Source organism: Pteropus alecto, unplaced genomic scaffold (assembly GCF_000325575.1).
Source record: "Pteropus alecto unplaced genomic scaffold, ASM32557v1 scaffold20, whole genome shotgun sequence".
Taxonomy (NCBI): Eukaryota; Metazoa; Chordata; class Mammalia; order Chiroptera; family Pteropodidae; genus Pteropus; species Pteropus alecto.
In genome coordinates this window covers 7,875,393-7,881,710 of record NW_006436298.1, presented here as the reverse complement: position 1 = coordinate 7,881,710, position 6,318 = coordinate 7,875,393, and the positions used below count along the sequence as shown (strand labels likewise).

Here is a 6,318-nt window from a genome sequence, read left to right as displayed (position 1 = left end):
AATAGAATAGAAAAGGGAGAAGGAAAGTGATGTTTCAATGATTTGTGGTCAGATCTTATCTATAGCACTGTGTCTAGTTCCGAACTCCATATGCTAAGATGGGCACTAAAGGCCTAGAAAGAGGTCAGAAGAAAGTCATCTAAACAGTAACAGGTTTGAAGACTATGTCACCTGAGAACTTGTGACCTAGGTTAATTGTTCTAGTTCAGAGAAGGCTTAAGGGATGACAGTTGTCATAGCCACAGCTTGTTCAGTAATGGGACAGGACAAGAGTAGAATGAATCCACAGAGCAGATAAATTCACCATGGAGCGGCTATAATTGGAGAAATTTCTAGAATCTGGAAGCCCAGGAAAGTGAATGGAGAAGAGGAACATCTTGCAGATGACAATAGGCAGAAGTCCAGTGAAATTAGTATCTGGGGCACCTGAGAGCAAAGAGTGGGAGCCCAGTCATTTCTGGTTCCTGGAGCTGTCCTGTTTCTGAGGAGTTACGGTATCACATAGGCAACAAAGAAAGCAACTCAAAAATGGAGATCACGAATTCAGTTAGCACCAGCTAGTAGTTCTCAGAATGTGGGTCCCAGACTAGCAAAAAATGGAGATCACGAATTCAGTTAGCACCAGCTAACTGGTGCTAACTGAATGTGGGTCCCAGACTAGCGGCATTAGGATCATCTAGGAACTAGTCAGAAATGCACATTCTTAGTGAAAGAACAGGAAGTCTCTGTAAATAACTTCGTTCTTCAGACCTGGATGAATTCTGTCCCAACTGAATTAGTAACACCCAGGGAATGTGTTTGAATATTCCCTCTGTGATTCTAATGCATGCTCAAGTTTGAGAACCACTGGCTCAGTGATTAAGCACATGGACTCTAGAGGCAGAATGCCTGGGTTTAAATCCCAGCTCTGTCAGTAACTAGCTATATGGTCTTAATTTCCTTGTTTGTAAAATGGGGATAAAATAATACTTTCCTCATAGGGTAGTTGTGCGAGTTAAATCACATACACATACACACACACATTCAAAGTGCTGAGAACAGTAACTCTGGCACATGTAAGTGTAGGTAATATTGCTTTTATGAGTCATTAGAACTTGGGTATATAGGTGAAGTAGAACCACCTTCACTTGGTCCCAAACTGGCCTACAGTGAGGGTAAACTGCTCTAGCTGTGGAAACTGGAGAACTCAGGGAGCCATGTGGGTGAGTGTACTAACTAGCTTTAAATGTTTAAATTCTGTGCTGTCTGCTTCCACAATACTCTAAAAAGCAAAACTAAGCCTAAAGGGCTAAATATAGAATGTTTTTAAGATACGGAAGCACTTTAAAAACAGTTACAACAGTCCAGTGATAGAATGAGCCACTTTCAAAAGAAGCGGGCTCTTTCCTAACGTGTGTATACTATAAGCTGAGACAAGGTCATCATCTGCAAAGAGCATCATGAAACAGATTTCTAAATTGGGTGGGAAGTAAGTGCGTCAATGATTCCTTCCACTTTTTAGAATCTAGGAGTCGAGATCTTTAAGCATTTAGATTTTCAATAGGTCCCTGCCTCCTCCCCATGAGAATGCCACTTCTGTTAGTATAAATGTCCCCTCCCCATCTCCCCACTATTTTCTTTTGGCTCTCATTTATTTCAGCTTTGGAATCCAGATGTGGCCTGATTTCAAGTCTGGAAAGAATTAATATGTAACAAAACGAGTTATAATATTAACTTGACTTTGTTTTTGTGTTTTTGTTTTTTCCCCCTTTGCTCTAGACTTCTGGAAAAAAACAAAGGGAATTTTAGCTCCTTTAGTCCTCAGATAAAGGCTAGGCAGCTGAGTCTTTATTTTTACTTTCAAGGGAAAGTTAAGAGTGGTTTTATATGCTTCAGCGATGCTCCATGTGTGCATGCGTGCGCACACATGCGTGCATGCGCACTCACACACACACACACACAGAAGAAAAACAGCAGACCTTAAAAAGACAACCACAAAAAGGCCTTATTTTCAAAAACCCGAGTCACCCTGCATGGAGAAAGCCTTTTATGTTTTGAAGATAAAAGAGTAAAGTGTTTCTTAGTGGGGTTGTTGGTTTCCAAGATACTAGGAGAGAGGGAAGGCTTGCGTGTTCTTCGTGGAGCAGGGTCTAATCTACAGGACCTGTGTAATGCCTGCAGAGGCCATTCCAAATGACTCTGTTGGCCTTCAGAGCAAAGCTGGGCCCTTACGTCCAGATCTCCAGTAAAGGCAGATCTGCTGGAACTTGTCTAGAGTGGTCTCACTGACAAATGAGTCCAGTCTTCAACAATGGCAGTGTGCAGCAAAAGGCCAGAGATGTCACAGGTGACCAGCGTGAACTGAGAACCAAATGTCTTTCCTGTCCCCTATACACATAAACACACAAAAACACACACAAACACACACACACACACACACACACACACACACACACACACATCTTTGGAGACACATCTTAGAGGAGCCGCTGTCCAGGGGCAAGCCAAAGGAAAAGGAGAACATGAAAAATGACAGATATTAGACCGATATGGACCCTCCCAAGTGGGACGTTGGCGCCAGAATGTGTTCTTGAAGCCGAAGTGTTCTAATACAACTGGTTTATATTATAAAGCTATAAATCTTTCCTGAGTATCTAGGAAGTGACATGACATCAAACATTATGGTGGACTCTGCTTGTCCCTTTTGGAAAACAAGTATCTGGAAATTATTTCAAAGGCTCAACAAAGTTACAAAATGCCTCATATCCCTTATAGTGCCCATGGGGGCCTTTCTGTCATCACTCTAGTTACTGTGGAAAGAAAATACAAATCAGAGTCCAGTGATAGGAAGGCAGTCTCTGCCTTTGATTTGCCTGAGCCTCTGATATTGTGAGCTGAGGGCCGGGGGCCAGTGACAAGCTGCTGGCTCTGCCTCAGCTGTCTGTAAATGAATGTGAGCAAACTGCTTCCTTTCTGCAGGTCCTATAAGTTTTTATTTACATAATGTGATGTTGAGCTTTGGTCTGAATCCTGGATATGTTCGTGGATTACTTTATTTTCAATCTATTTAGACACAGACCCAAGGAGGCTGCCTTGCCTGAGGAAGTTTGGTAAACTCCAACATCTGTGGCTTATTTTAGAGCCTGAGGCGAGTCTCCTCCGTTTCTGAGAACACTGCCAGGGGCGATAATTTTATTATGTTACTTTGTGAGAAAATGATTCCCTATCTAACTTTTGAGTTTATATAATGCTGGCTGTGCTGATGTGGTTAATTTCAAGGACAGTACTCATGTACTCATTCTTTTATTATTACACACACACACACACACACACACACACACACTCTTACATATAGGACGCCTACTGCGAACCTCTCCCTGGGCTGGACTGGGGAGGTTAAAGTTGAGGAGAAAAGGCCTTAGGAATGTTTGTCATCTAGCAAGCTGAGTCACTAAGCCAGGGGATCAGAGGGCAGAATCAGTGGGATTCCTTGCTGGGTTTTCGAGTTGCATCATGCTGTATGTTTGACAATGATATAAGTTCGAGAATTCAGGAGAACAAATATCAAAGAGAAGCTTCAATGTTCAGAAAGAATACGGACACTCCTGTGAATAGCAACTCTCACTTTGCATGTAAAAGGGCAATTCATACATAATTCCTCTGAGTTTCTAGAATATTTATTGAATACTCACTGGTGCACGAGGCACTTGTTAACAGTGGTTGGTTGTCACTGAGTACTAAAATTAGAAGGGGTTTTAATATCTTTCTGTTTGCTTTTCTAGTTTCCAAATTTCTTACAGAGCATATGTATTTCCTTTGAAGTTAGGGGAAAATGTCATTTATTAAATTAAAATACTCCCACCCAGCAGGCCTCTTGTGATTCTAGATTCCTTCGGATACCCACGCCCACCGGTGCTCACAGGGGTGGTGGGTAACCTCACCTCCCCTGACTGCTCGTCAGCCACTTCTAGGACCTAATCATTTTTATGCATGAATTCCCCAGTGTTGTGAAAATATAAGAGTGTTTTTTTTTCTAATTGAACTCTAATTGATACTCTGACTCATCACTCACTTCTAGTAACCTATCAGAGAGAAATAACCAGAGAAGATGACATCAAAGATTTATATAAAAGACTGTTCACTGCAGCATTGTCATGTGGAAAAAATTAGAAACAGCATAAACCTGTAATGGGAAATGTGGGTTGAATTGTGTTCCTAAGAAGATATGTTCAAGTTCCAACCCTTGGTACTGTGAATGTGATCATATTTTGAAATAAGGTGTTTACAGATGTGATCCAGTTAAAGTTAGTCATGCTCAATTAGAATGGGCCCTAATCCAATGAATGCTGTTTTTATAAGAAGAGGGAAATAGGGACACAAACACAGAGGAGAGAAGGCCATGTGACAGTGGAGGCAGAGACTGGAGTGGAGCATCTACAAGCCAAGGAATGTCGAGGATTGCTGGCAACTACCAGAAGCTGGGAGAGGCAAGGTAGGATTCTTCCTTAGAATCTTCTGAGGGAGCATGAGCCTGGCAATACCTAGAATTTGGACTTCTAGTCTTTAGCACAGTGAAAGAATACATTTTTGGTATTTGTTTCAGTAGCCCTAGGAAACTAATATAGTAAGCCAATGATTAGTGAATGTTTTTAAAGAACTGGAATTATCCAATATAACTGGTGTATATATAATCTATTTAAAAAATAACATAAAACTTAATAAGAGAGCATGTTTAAAATACACGTTCCTGGGCCCTAGATATTCCATAGATATTCTGATGCAATAAGTCTGGCTTAGTAGCCACTAATATGTTCTAGAAATCTTAGCCATCATCAGGTGGCAGACTTCTCAGCCATTGCTGGCTGGAGTCAATTACAGTTGGACCTTAATCTTATTCCTTGAGATATAATGATATAAGTTAAATGATGGGGTGGGGGACAGAGAAAAAAAATCACTTTTCTTGGTTTTCACTTTCAAGTAGACTCGGACTTCTACGGAATCTTAATTTGCAGCAAAGTAATCTGTCCATCTTACTTAGAAGAAATTGGTTTCCTTCAATCAGAATTGGGAAGGTAACAACAAAGCCTGAAGAGGTGTTTGCCAGCTTTCTGACAGTCTTAGATAGATCTCTTCTAATCCCAAATTAGAGAAATCAATCCTAGCCAACTTAAACAGGTAAGTAAACAAACAAACAAATAAATAAGGAAGTTCCAGGAAAATCTCCACAACCAGTATGAAGGAGGGCTAAACCCAAGGCAGATTCAGCAAATGTTCCTGGTTGCTAGCCTCACTCAACAGCCTGCATTCCTGATATAACGCTTCTCAGTTTAAACATCCAAATTCCTCAGAGACAAATCCGATTGCCTCTACTGAGATCAGGAAGTCCCCCTGGACAAGTCAGCTATGGCTAAGAAATAATAAGGCCATGTAATTTAGACACAACAGTTGGGTACCCATCCTGTGAAACGGGGTCAATTCTCAGAGAAGGGAAACGAGAGAGAAGCAACTCCCCTGACTCCCTCCTCCAATTCCTGCCCTTCGTCCTGCTCTGAGAACAGATCTTCAAACCTCTCCTAGGAGAGACCATCTCCGTCTTCCCTTCCCAGTCCACACTCCATTCCAGACCAACTCTTTTCCAAAATGCCTCCTGAGTCCTCCTTCCCCATAGGTCCCATCCATGTGAAATGTGGGTCCTGGTTCATGTTATATACATGTGCATTTCTGTGAAACCCCCTCTCTGGAGGTGATTCATTTAGGATCAATGGAATGATACTGCTCTTTGGATAAATGAGATTAGGACGTCAGAGCCAGTAAATCTTGATTTGACTTATTTTTCTAGTGGCAGTAATGGGTCACGTTGAGTTATTTATATGAACTTTTCTTGTGACCACTATCACACACTGGAGAGCAAACTGGCTAATTGGAGGATATAGTGTTTGCCTAGCGGCAAAATAGGGCTTTTCCCAGTGGGAAGGCTGCATGGCCAGTGCGGGAATGAAAAGTTAATCCAGGCACAACAGCACCATACCCTAAATGAAATGAGTTACCAGTTCTGAAAGTGGCTTCTGTCTATACGAAGTCAGCTCTCCTCACCCAATCTCTCCTTCGAGGATGAGCCGACCACACTGTCAAAAATCAAAGCAGTTTCCTTGGGTACCTCCGTACTTCACTCTTTCTCCACAGAAATTGCCCTGGCTACCACATCATCAAATATTAACTATAACACAGTTAGCTTTTAAGAGTTATGGCAAAGTGCCACAAAACTCAGGTATGTTGTCCTCTGAATGGAACTAAGAAAAACACGTAATGGAAATGCTTAGCTTAGAGGTTGTGTCATTG

The 6,318-nt window shown here is 41.6% G+C and overlaps 1 long non-coding RNA gene across 2 annotated transcripts in view; it reads left to right on the top strand.

Moving 5' to 3' along the window:
* The first annotated feature begins 846 nt into the window (after positions 1–846).
* Positions 847–6,318, top strand: part of LOC112480595 — a 20,238-nt gene continuing 14,766 nt past the window's right edge. The window contains exon 1 of one of the 2 annotated variants that reach the window (XR_003046663.1): positions 847–1,202. This is a non-coding gene — a long non-coding RNA (uncharacterized LOC112480595). Of the gene's footprint in view, positions 1,203–4,169; positions 4,472–6,318 lie in introns of those variants that run through there. The other variant, XR_003046664.1, reaches the window with a different exon arrangement.